The sequence below is a fragment of the Episyrphus balteatus genome, chromosome 4 (assembly GCF_945859705.1).
Source record: "Episyrphus balteatus chromosome 4, idEpiBalt1.1, whole genome shotgun sequence".
Classification (NCBI taxonomy): domain Eukaryota; kingdom Metazoa; phylum Arthropoda; class Insecta; order Diptera; family Syrphidae; genus Episyrphus; species Episyrphus balteatus.
Window position 1 is genome coordinate 19,749,170 of NC_079137.1, and position 13,528 is coordinate 19,762,697.

General features: G+C 30.0%; 2 protein-coding genes across 2 annotated transcripts in view; one reads left to right on the forward strand and one right to left on the reverse strand.

Annotated features, from left to right (window-relative positions):
- The window catches only part of LOC129920297 (homeobox protein H2.0-like), a 99,014-nt gene that overhangs the window by 22,340 nt on the left and 63,146 nt on the right, over positions 1 to 13,528 (reverse strand). The gene's annotated exons all lie outside the window — the stretch shown is intronic.
- The window catches only part of LOC129920300 (uncharacterized), a 155,595-nt gene continuing 152,538 nt past the window's right edge, over positions 10,472 to 13,528 (forward strand). Inside the window, exon 1 of the mRNA XM_056001645.1 lies at positions 10,472 to 10,884. The gene's annotated coding sequence lies outside the window, so the exon portion shown is untranslated. The remainder of the gene's footprint in view (positions 10,885 to 13,528) is intronic.

Genomic DNA, 13,528 nt, shown 5'->3' on the forward strand with positions numbered 1-13,528 from the left:
AATCGGTGTTCTTATTGATGAGCTCAAACTATTTTTTATAGAAACTCGATGACGGTGATTGTGGAAAAGTGGAAACAAAATATATGAATTGCGCTATTCAGCAAGATGTCAGATTCTACTTCGAAGAAGTTAAGTTAAACTTCGAAGAGTTTTAAGGTGTGATCATAATAAAATATAAACAAATCAAGTTCTTTTATTATAAAAGCTTTTAAGAGCTTTAAAGAGCTAAAAATCGCCAAATTGAAAACTTAAGGAGCCAAATTTTGATAAATCGGAAATCAGAATTTGAAGGAGCGGGAGAAAACATGAAGGCGCCGTTTTGGCTATAAATAGCCGGTCCTGGCAACACTGTAGTGAAATCGAACAGGGCAGAAAAAATCGAATGCCTTGTTCGATTTCACTAGTCAAAAAGTTTTTTTTATAGAAATCAAAGTATATTTTTCTAATAGTTTTTTGTGCGCTGAGCTTGAATCTGAAGTCAGAAAAATTCTATCACATCACGTTTTTGACATATTACCATGCTAAAAATCAGAAAAATAGTGTTTGGGACGTTCAAAATTCAATATCTCAAAAACTTTGCACGTTAGAGCTATTCTAGTGCTTGATTCAAATTGAAAAGGTCAATGACCATTAGAAAAGTATAATTTGGTTTCTATGGAAAATTATTTCTCGCCAATATTACTGTCATTTACGGAAAAATCAATTTTAAAAATCGTTTTTTTGTTTTTTTCAATTATTCTCAATATTTTCTAAAAAAAAAAGTATAGTTTTTCCACACTTCTTCTTCTTCCTTTTTCTCGGCGCTGCACTATGTGGCAAAATCCCGATTTCGTGCGATTAAGTCAGTTTTGAAAATTTCCGATTTTAATCAAAAATATAGTTATAAATTAGACATTATTTCCAATCTAGTTTTGAAATTTCATCAGATAATATAGCTCCCTTTAGAAGTTAGAGGCTCTCAAAGATTGGGATTTTAGCTGAAAATTTAAATTACTTTTTGTATGAAAAAAAAACATTGTCTTTGGTTTGTTTAATTTTGTTCTATTTTTATGGTAAGTAATTTTTTCTTTTAATTTTTATTTTTCTTATGTATTTATGAATTTTTATCAATTTTTTCCCGACTCAAAAATGTTACTAATTTTATATTAGATTTTAGGTCAAAATTTGGGTATGATCGTCATTAAGTGGCCGGAAATCATAGCAGGGGCAGAATGATCAAATTGATCTTTTGCATAGTCATTAATAGTAGTGTCTACAAGCAGAAACTAAAGAGTTTTGTTGAATCATTTTGCCCCGAAGATATTAAAATTTCAAAAAACAGTAAAAATCCATAAATCGATATTTTTAGAAAAATCGTTTTTTTTTATTTCTCTTTTTTTTTAAGCTTAAAAAAAAAAATAGATACAAATTATTATTACTGTACTATTAAAGATTTTTTGGAAAAAAAATCATTCAAATTGATCGATTACTTTTCGAGTAAATCGAATTACAATAATTTTTTTCTTAATTCAATAAATTTTTTTTTCTTTTTTTTCTTAAGCTTAAAAAAAAATTTGAATGCATAATAATACAAGTATAATACTAAAGATATTGGAGAAAAAAAAATTAAAATTAATCTCTTATATAAATCAGTACATTACATTGTATTTATTTTAACATATTTCGAAAATTTGTACAAAAATGTTTTTGAGTGACTGTAGTTCTCATAAAGGTTGATTGAAGAACATTATTTCTAATAAGTGCATTAATAAGCAAGTGTTAAAGAGTTCTCTTTGCCCTAAAGATGTTAAAAAAAATATATCGATAAATATCGATAAATCGATATTTAAAGATAAATCGATTTTTATTTCTGAGGTTAAAAATAAATTTTAATTTAAAATATTGTTTTTATTGTTAAAGAATCATGTAAATCAGTGCATTACTTTTCCAGAAAATTGAATTTGATTTTTTTTTTAAGTAAATCGATAACTAAATAAACTAAATCGATAACATTATTTTCTCATCTCTATATTGCGCTTGCAAAAAAGAGCTCTCGTGCAATTGGCTTTCTCATCGTATTTGTTATTTCAGTGCCGGTTCAATGGTGGGGGCATAAACAAAAAATACCAAGACTGGAAACTCGGCGGTCAACTGACGTTTGCCTACAAGCTGCGAGGTGTGGTGAATGTCGTGAACCTATCGTTGTGTTCGTGTCAAATGTGTGGTGAATGTCGTGAATCTATAAATGTGTGCGTGTTAACGTCATTTATCAACGTGGTGGCTTTCACATATATTCACAGACAGCACTGTACACAAAAGGGTTTCGGGGGGAAAGACGTACGAAAATTTCCAGTCTTGGTATTTTTTGTTTATGGGTGGGGGACTAGAGAGTAGAAATGACACCCAAAAATGTTTTTAGTAGGACAACACGTGAGAAATCCTCCTATTTTTCTCAATGTCTTGTTCTTCTGTTCTTCAAATGTGGATACGAATGTATGAACTATTGCTACATGTTTCCTACAAGCTGCCAGTGAAGCAATGGAGTCGCACTGAAACTGCCATCAAAGAACAAAAACAAAAAATTCAAAGTGAGTTTAGAACACGAACTGGGCTCATAATTGACCAACCTAAGCCAGGATTTGGGAATACAACCGATGGCAACACGGCAAGGCGATTTTTCCAAAATACGCGGAAATCACTGGGATTGACGAAAATGTAATCAGACGTTTTCATGTTATTTTACAAGCAATTTCAGTGCTTTCAAAATTAATGTTGCCAAATTCAAAACTTATTGTTTTGAAACAGCACAACTTTTTGTTTCACTTTACCCTTGGTATTACATGAGCACTTCAGTTCATAAATTATTAATTCATGGACATCTCATAATAAATGAAGCTATCCTGCCTATAGGTATGCTCTCCGAAGAAGCTCAAGAAGCTAAAAATAAGGAGTTTAAGTTCCTGCGAGAGCATTTAAGCCGAAAGACCTCCAGATTAGACACGATGACTGATATATTTCAAAGGATGCTCTTATCTTCCGATCCAAATATATCCCTGAAACGTAAACTACCAAGTTCCAACAAATCACAATTTTATCCGGAAGTAATTGAAATGTTTGAGTGTGAAGAGTTTTTAAATATGAATGAATACGTATATAGTTCTTATTTTAAAATACATTTTTGTTTTTCAATAAAATGTATAAGACTGATATGATAGCAGTAGAATATTTATAGTTCTTATTTTAAAATACACTTCAATAAAATATACATATAAGAACATGTGTTTTAAAAAATCCATCGAAATTGTTTGAATTGTTTGGAAAAAAGCGTTAGATCCGTTTTCGAGAAAAAAAAGATCTTTATATTGGTTATGTGGCAGGTGCCAATATATATATTTTAACTATCGTAATATCATTCCTTATCATAATTTTGAAACGAAAAATACGTCACGATTTCATAAGATGTACCTTGATAGAACTTTCATATTTGCCTTATAGTACCTTTAGTGTCCAAGTAAAAATTGATTTTTATAAGCGTATACCCTATAATACTTAAGATAAACAGATAATTTAACCATTTCTTACAATAACATATTTATATTTTGAAAAAAACCATGTATAGCAACCGTTTTTAATTAATCGCACGAAATCGGGATTTTGCCACATAGTGCGCTGTTATGATCTCGATGTCGAGGGGATCATAACCTTCCCACGTTACTGCTTCACACTAGTGATCCGCCTGTGGGGTTCGCCGGGTTGACCTCAGAAATCGGCGGCAAGCCTCCCGGTTTTGTATTGTTCCGTTTCTGAGGCCAACTGAATGCTGGTGTTTTTGCATTTGCTTGTACCAGGAGTTTTTAGGCCTACCTTTCTTTTTATTTCGTGTTGGAACGTTATATGATATTGCTTTTTTGACGGGGTTCTCAGGATCTCTCCTTTGAACATGGCAATACCAACTGAGTCGGTCGTGTTCAATTTTTTGGGAGATGGTATTTTTAACATGAAGGCTTCCTCGGATCTTTGTACTTCTAATTCTATCAAGCTTTGTTACTCCTGCTGTCATGCGAAGCATGACACTATCTTTAAAAAACGGTTTTAAGCTAAATAATTGCATTCCAAACTTTTCAAAAATCAAAAATTTTTTCGGAAGCTTTTTTGATTGAAAAATAGGCTATTTTTTCAAATTAAATTCGTCAAAAATCCAAAAATTAACTTTTTGCTCAAAAAACAATTTTTAACCAAGTTTAGTTAAAATCCAACTATTTTTGTAAAAGATAAAAATAAAAAATAAAAAAATCGTATTTTTGCATTTTTTTCAATATTTTTGAGGTTATAGAAAAAAATTGTTTGAGTAAAAGTTGTAGACATTTATACTACCTACAACTTTTGCATTTGACTTTTTTCGATAGGACGTCTAGTTTTGACAGAAATCGTAAAAAATCATGATTTTTGACACCCACCCCACTTTTTCGCCCACCCACCCCCTTTCCCCCAATTTTTTTGTGGGCAATTTATTTTTCCCCTTTCATATACCATTTATCCTAAATTTTCCCACCACCCTTATGCTGCTAATAATTTGTTCAACTTTTGCCTTCTGAAAATCGGATTGGCACTGGTCTATTAGGTTCAATTTTATTTATTTTATTTATAAATGACTTGGTTTCGATCATTAAAAATTTGTCTGTCCTTATTTATGCTGAAAAGTATTAAATGTACTTCTGACTGTTTATTGTTACAAGAAGACTTAATTTTATTTAGGGAAATAAAAATCGTCTTGTTCTTAATGTCGACAAGTGTAAAACTATGAGTTTTACACGCAGAAAAGTCCTGTTTTTTTTAATTATTCGTTTGATTCATGTCACTTAAGTAAAGTCCCCGTGTTTTCAGACTTAGAAGTCATTCTTGATCCTAAGCTTACATTTATAGATAATTTGAACTACATTATTAAAAAAGCTAAGAAAATGCTAGGATTTATAAAGAGATTTGGTAGCGGTTTTCGCGACCCTTATGTTCTAAAACTGCTCTTTGTGTCTTTTGTAAGACCAATACTCGAATATAGCTGTGTAGTGTGGTCAACTATGCCACTCATATAACAAGACTTGAAGCAATTCAGAGAAGGTTTTCAAGTTTCTGTGTTCGTTTTCTTCCTTGGTCACATGATAATTTACTATAGTGCAAATAGCCCCCTCAATCAATTGATATAAAAAAAAAATATTCAATAAACTTTACTTTTGTGTAGTCTGTTAATGGCAATTTTAAATGCATTAAGTTTAAAACTATAGGGGTATTCACGATCTGGTGCAACAGGCCTAGTAAAAATGTAAAATTTTATTTTTTTACAATAGATCGTGAAAGCCCCTCTTCTTATGTATAGTTAATATTGAAACATGAATGATATTTTTTTTTCCTCCACCGTTGCTTCTTCTTTTTTTCCATTTTTTTATAATTTAATTCTTTGTTTTGTTTGGGTTAATTAATTTTCACTAATTATTTTACATCAAAAGAAACTAAATTACGGGACATGAGTAGCGACAACCATTATAAACAGAATAAAAAAGACAAACTGTTTATCATGGGCGACGCGACGGTAAGCTGCCATCTGTGAAAAATAATTTTACTCCATTCGGAATTTCGCTCATCTGTCAGTACCAAACGAACAAAAGAAAATAAAAAAAATATCTCCTAAACCGGGTGAAAACCAAAACAAACCAAATTTTTCAAGGACGCGCGCAATTTTAAAGAACTGTTTTTTGTAAAAAAAAACTCATACAAATCAACTATAACTTAATTTAGTGTCTAAAAATCGAAAAAATTACGGAATTTAAAATATATTTCTATGCTGTACTTTTAGCTTTTTTTGTTTTGTTGGTTTGTTTTTGCTTGTTTGTTTTGGTTTTGGCCGAGTTTAAAACGTCAAAATGGTAACTGTAAAAAGAAAGAGAAGACAAGGACAAATGTTCGAACTTCCCTATTGTATTTTTATTTTGCAATAGGGTTAGGGTATAGCAAAAGTGCAAGACCATTGTAAAATTTCAATCCATATATTTTGTTGTTGTAGTGTTGTAAGATTTTACACTTTTGCAATGATACTAGACCAGTTGCATCGGATCGTGAATACCCCTTATGTGTTTCAATAGCTTAGACTCTTACCGTTCGCGTACACTAAAACCGAATTATCGGCCGACATCGGGTCGGAACTACTCGGACGACTTTCTCGGACGATCGTCTGCATACACTGCCTCCGGTCTAGGACGTCGCTGCCGGTCTGTATTCTGACTTTGTGAAACTTGAAGTGCATATAATAATTGTTTTCAATGGAATATTTTGAAGAAATTTATATTTTTGAAAATTCATACCGCCAATTTTTGCAAAGAAAAGGCTTTTATAAATCAACCCGACAACGGACGAAAAATCCAAACAAGTTCGGATTATGCCGGTTGATCGGTTATTATCGGGCGTCAACGTACGTCAACGGACGATGTCACTTTCAGTGGTGTACGTGCCTCTTTTCTTTCTATGTGCTTGGTTCTATCGGCCGAGTTCTGCCGACAACGCCCGACTATAATTCGGCCGATGACGGATTTGGTGTACGCGAGCCGTTAGAGTATTTATTTATTCAACACGTTAAATACTAACGCAGTAATCTCTTATATTATGACATTATGTACATTAAATATACTTATAAATACTTAAATCTATTTTATAAATTTAATTGTAATGTAAGAAGAACATGTTCTTAAAATTTTGTGATTTTACGTTAACATTAATTGATTGAATTAAGAAATAGTTTTTATTGAAGATATTTATCAAAATATTGGCCCCACACGGAGAAAAATGAATCTAGTATTTTATACTCCATGTGACTAGTAAGGTAATTAAAGTAAAAAGCCCTAGATTTTAAGTAAATTTTACCTTACGTATTGAACATTTCTTGGATCCGTAAAGTAATTTTTACAAGGCATTACCCGCCTCTGTTTTTTCATCCCATTTCAAGACTCAGGACTTCAAAACTAATGCACATCGGTATCTCCTTTCAAACCCCTCCCTATTTTCCTAATGCTCGTACTGTGTTCATCATATTAAGGGTAGATTAATCCCTTTAGTGCGCGCTCATTATAAAAAAAAATAAAATGCACGACTGGGTCGCACGAACTTGCTCTTAGAGTTAATTTGCTTAAATTTTTAAGACTTTTTATATAGAAATTTGGAAAAAAAAACTAAATTCGTTTTTTTAAAAAATAAAATGAAATCTGAAATTAAATTGCCCTCTAAAACAAGTACGCAGTTTTGATTGATATATTAACATGCATTTTTAGAAAAAAAATTTCAAAATCGTTAGAGCCGTTTTTTAAAAAACTAATTTTTTATAAATATTTTTTTGGAAAAAAAGTTTTAAAATAAAATTGGTATGTCATTTGGTAGAAATCACTAATCAACATCTAAAAACAAAATTTCAAAAAAGTTCAATGTCCCGTTTTCGAAAATTTGATTTTTCAAAAAAAAATTTTCAAAATTTTTTTAAAAATCCAAAAATTATTTTTTTCAAAATTTTATTTTTGGCTTATATTTAAATTATATAAATGCTTCTCCACAAAAAGTTTCGTTGAAATCGAATAGGCAGTTTCGGAGATAATCGGATTTGAAAAAAAACGGTTCTATGGCAGGTACCGTTAATAATGATTTTCAAAAAAAATTTTTTTCATTGAAAGATAGACCTTAGCTTAAAACTAACATTTGAATTTTTTAAACAAAATCGTTAGAGCCGTTTTCGAGATATTTCAATTTTACTAAAATCGGTATATGACAAGTACCGTTATTTTTGGTCCAAAAAAATTAATTCCAAAAACCCCTCTGGAGAGTCGCAGAATAACGCTACATACCAAGTTTGACATTAATCGGTCCATCCGTTTAGGCTGTAGCTCCTTATACAGACAGACAGACAGACTGACTGACAGACTGACAGACAGACTGACAGACAGACTGACAGACAGACTGACAGACAGACGGACTTCCGGGACCCACTTTTTTGGCATTGTCTACCATCGTAATGTCATGGAAAAATGTTATCTCAACTTTTTTTTTTTGTACGAATGCATAACTTGATATATAGTACCTATATCGCAAGTAAAAAGTAGTATATACCTTACGAGTAGCAATATTTTCTTTACGTAGAGTCAAATATACCTTCAACCAAAAAAGTGTATGAATCTTTTCACTTTAAGATTCTAGTAAAACATATTTAACAAATTTAACTATTCTATGAATAAGTTTTACCTTACACTAAGGTAATAATAATACTGAATTCTAGGAATTTTCCCCAAAAGAGATCAGTGCCCTCGATACATAGAAAATAAAATGCACGACTGGGTCGCACGAACTTGCTCTTGGAGTTAAAGTTGCTTAAATTTTTAAGACTTTTTATATAGAAATTTAGAAAAAAAAAAATAAAATTCGTTTAAAAAAAAAATAAAATAAAATCTGAAATTGAATTGCCCTCCAAAACAAGTATGCAGTTTTGATTGATATATTAACGTGCATTTTTAGAAAAAAAATTTTCAAAATCGTTAGAGCCGTTTTTTAAAAAAACAATTTTTTATAAATAATTTTTGGGAAAAAAAGTTTGAAAATAAAATTGGTATGCCATTTTGTAGAAATCACTAATCAACATCTAAAAACAAAATTTTAAAAAAATTCAATGTCCCGTTTTCGAAAAATTGATTTTTCAAAAAAAAATTTTCAAAATTTTTTTAAAAATCCAAAAATTATTTTTTTCGAAATTTTATTTTTGGTTTATATTTAAATTATATAAATGCTTCTTCACAAAAAGTTTCCTTGAAATCGAATAAGAAGTTTCGGAGATATTCGAATTTTAAAAAAATGGTTCTATGGCAGGTACCGTTAATAATGATTTTCCAAAAAAATTTTTTTCATTGAAATATAGACCTTAGCTCAAAACTAACATTTGAATTTTTTAAACAAAATCGTTGGAGCCGTTTTCGAGATATTTCAATTTTACTAAAATCGGTATATGACAAGTACAGTTATTTTTGGTCCAAAAAAATTAATTCCAAAAACCCCTCTGGAGAGTCGCCAAATAACGCTACATACCAAGTTTGACATTAATCGGTCCATCCGTTTAGGCTGTAGGTTCTTATACAGACAGACAGACAGACAGACAGACTGACAGACAGACAGACAGACAGACAGACGGACTTCCGGGACCCACTTTTTTGGCATTGTCTGCCATCGTAATGTCATGGAAAAATGTTATCTCAACTTTTTTTTTTTGTACGAATGCATAACTTGATATATAGTACCTATATCGCAAGTAAAAACTCTTAAAGCTGTCATTGAAAATTGCGCCATTTGTTCTCCATTTGTGTTGGATGTTTTTTTTTGTCAAAGCTTTAAGGTGGCGAGTGCGGGATAATTACATTAATTCATGAAGAATTCGCAAAGAATTGGATCAAATAAAGTCAATTTCATTTTTATTGATGATATTTGCCTTAATAAAATTGTATGCATTTATCTTACAAAAATTAATTAAAATAAAAAAAGGTGATTTTTGTAATTATTGAAAAACGATGATGGAGAATGCCAAAAAAGTGCCAGCAATTCTGACTGTCTGTCCGTCTGTCTGTATATACCTCGAGCTACAGCCTAAACGAGTCAAGTGATTTTCTTCAAACTTAGTAGTTAGCAGTTTTTGATGATTCCCTAGAGAGGAAATTGAAATTTTTGTATGACCAATACGGCAGGTACAACAAAAATAGAAAAGTAAATTATTTTCAAAAACGGCTCTAACGATTTTGATTAATTTTTTTTTTTTTTGTATTGTATTATACATAAGAGCCAACTTTTGAAATAATAAAAATATTTTTTGTACCGTTATTAACGGTACCTGTCATAGAACGGTTTTTTTGGTTTCTGAATATCTCGTACAAAATTAACCCGATTTCAACGAAAATTTTTATGCAAAAGCGTTTAGATAAAAATAATATTAAAATTTTAGAAAATTTTCAAAAACGCATTTTTGGATTTTTTAAAAATATTACAAATTTTTTTTTTGAAAAATCAAGTTTTTGAAAACCTGTTGGTGAAAAATTTTTAAATTTCGTTTTTTTGTGTAAATTAATTGATTCTTCAAAATGGCATACCAACTTTTTTTTGGAAAAATGTAAGAAATTTTTTATAAATAAAAAATTATTTAAAAAAAAAGGCTCAAACGATTTTCGAATTTTTTGTCTAAAAATACGTTTTTATACAAGTAATAAAATGGTATACTTGGTTTTTTTGTAAAGCATCATTTAAAACGGTGTTTAATTAATTATAAAAACAGATTTTTTTACACTACTTATGAAATTTCTTGGAAATATCAAATTTGAAATTTTTCCTAATTTTCTTGAATAAAAAGCTTTACCATTACTTTTAGCATAAGAGCAAGTACATGCGACCCCAGTCGTGCATTCTATTTTTTTTAAATTTATATCTCGCTTAGAAAGTGTACCTCTCATTACAAATTTTTCACGTTATAGCAAATTATTCGAAAACGGCTCTAACGATTTTGATTTAACTTTGCAGACGTAATTTCAAAAAAGTCAAATAAAAAAAAAGTTTTCATTTTATAAATTTTACCCTAAATGTCGGCTCTTCCTCCACATCAAATTTTTTTTAAATTTCTATGGAGCCAGCTCTTAAAATCTACAAGTAAACTAATAGTCCGGTCAAATTAGACTAAAATAAGGGATGAGGTTACATTAATTCCCAACAAGCTGAAAATTGGTAGGATTGTTGGAAACACCATCATAAATTAGATCTAAAAAGTCCTCATCGATCCGAGACCTGGAAACAAATTTACTTGGGGTCAAAGGTCACAAAAACTGGTTTTTCTCGATTTTCAACAAAACGGTAAGTCTTATCAAAAAATTTTCGATGCAAGAATTGTAGACCAGATTATTATATATAAAAAGTGTTATAACACTTTTTTTCCTAAGACCCACCGTTTCTTAGGTATAACGATTCAAAAAGTTGAAGCTGAACTGTAATCGTCATAATCAGGCCTATTCTTAACCCTAGAAAGATAATCATATTTATACGTCTGAGAGACGTATGATTCTTAAATCGTTTATAAATATATCAATGTGTTTTTTTATCCTATCCATGCATTTTTACTCATTATTCAGATTCTTTTAAGTCAATAATTTAACAGTATAGTTCTATTGTAAAAATACCCAGCAATTTACAAAAGGTATTGTGTGTATAAAATTCAACGCCATACGTCTCGCAGACGTAGATTATCTTTCTAGGGTTAAAAAAAACTCCCAACTGAAAAGTTCTTGAAATTTCATTATTTTTTTAGCTTGAATTTCGTTCTTCAATGGTTAAGAATATGGGGAAGGCAAAAAAATGGAAATTTTCACCATTTTTCCGATTTGGGCCCTTCTCCCGAAACCATTTCCCTGGGAATTTTTGTTTAGAATAGGTCTGAATCAGTGGCGTCGCGTGAATAATTTAGATAAGTGTGCAATCCTTGAAAATTATAAGCTTATTTAAAAAAAATCAATTCATTAATCAATCTCTTACCATATACTGTTTTCTCCAAATTATAAAAAAAAAACAACAAAAAATATTATTGGGTATATTTTTATTATAAAAAAACACTCCACTAAAACCGTAGGTAACAAAAACTAAATAAATTAAACTTCAACAAAAACTAAATACAAAACATATAAATTATAGTTTTTTATAATATTAAATCGATTTTTCGATTTTTTGTGGTTAATTATTCAATCACCTTCTGAATAAAATTAAAACTTTGGCAACAAAACAACAAAAAATATCACCTCATGAAAAAAAGTACCTCATGAAACTGTGTCCACTTCATTTCATTTTTACATTTTTCCTATGAAGTTTGGTGTTGGTGTATTCTACCTAAAACAGAAAAATATTGCCTACATCGCCGACTGTCGTGCATTGCTTTTTTTCGCACGAGCTTCGATGTAATTCATTCTAAGAAAAGAAAATAAGAATATAACCGTGCACAGAAGACAGAAAACCGTCGTACGAGTTCACTACAAATTCATCAAAGTAAAGATTTTGTGTACCTGTGTATATCTTGCGGGCAAAGAATGGCGATGGGGATGGATAGGAATACTGCGAAAATTGTGTACGATCGAGTTGGATGGATTTATTTGATGAGAGAAAATGTGCACAGAAGGATTTCGTACGAGCTTATTTGATATTTTTGTTTCTGTTGTTTGATGAAGAAATTTTGAAAGAAAAATTAAGAAGGTAGAAAATTAATGTAGGCTTTGTGATACAGGGTGTATGGGTGCATATTGGGAATATTTTATTTGTGCGTGGTAAATGAGAACTTGTTCAATGTTTAGATCAGGGTGTGCACTCCACACCTTGCACACCCTGACGAGACGCCACTGGTCTGAATATATACGGGGTGTCCGATACAGAATGGACAACCCTAAAACGTTTGATAGCTACACTTATGACTGTTCTAAAAACAGATAGGAAAAAGTGCTATCGCAACCAGTTCATAAAATATTGGCTTTTTTTCGTTCAGTGTATTTTAAATTTCATCATCTTATGTTTTCGTTCACTACAACCACGAATGATAGAATTTTTTTTATTTCTTTTTTTTATAATCCATATATCCAATATTTTATGAACTGGTTGCGATAGCACTTTTTCCTATCTGTTTTTAGAACAGTCATAAGTGTAGCTATCAGCCGTTTTAGGGTTGTCCATTCTGTATCGGACACCCTGTATATATTCAGACCTATTCTAAACAAAAATTCCGAGGGAAATGGTTTCGGGAGAAGGGCCCAAATCGGAAAATGGTGAAAATTTCCATTTTTTTGCTTTCCCCATATTCTTAACCATTAAAGAACGAAATTCAAGCTAAAAAAATAATGAAATTTCAAGAACTTTTCAGTAGGGAGTTTTTTTTTAACCCTAGAAAGATAATCTACGTCTGCGAGACGTATTGTTAAAAAAAAAAACCTCACAATGTCCTTTTCAAGAATTTTTTACATTTTTCTTTTCGATATAAATATAGAACAATAATATAACATTTATCAGTCTTAAGAAATTTTTTAACAAAATGATGTACAAAAGAATTAACAAACAAAAATTAACAAAATAAATAAATAAATAATCGAACGCATAAGCAAAAAATATATAAATAAACAATTAAATAAGTTAATTATAATTAATAAATAAATAAATAAAAAAACAACATATAAACAGATAAAAAAATAAATAAATAAATAAATAAATAAATAAACAAATAAATAAATAAATAAATAGATTAATAAATAAATAAATATATAAAAGAATAAATAAATAAATAAACAGATAGTATAACAAAAAAAAAATAATTTAACAAAAAGCAATATATATAATAAATAGGAAATTATGTTTTTTTTTTTTTTTTTTTTAAATAGATAGTCTTGAGACTAGAACATTGTCAGATGAGAAGCAGTTAATGTTATACCGCTCGTTCAATTTCATTAGCCTATTAGAAACTAGTTATATA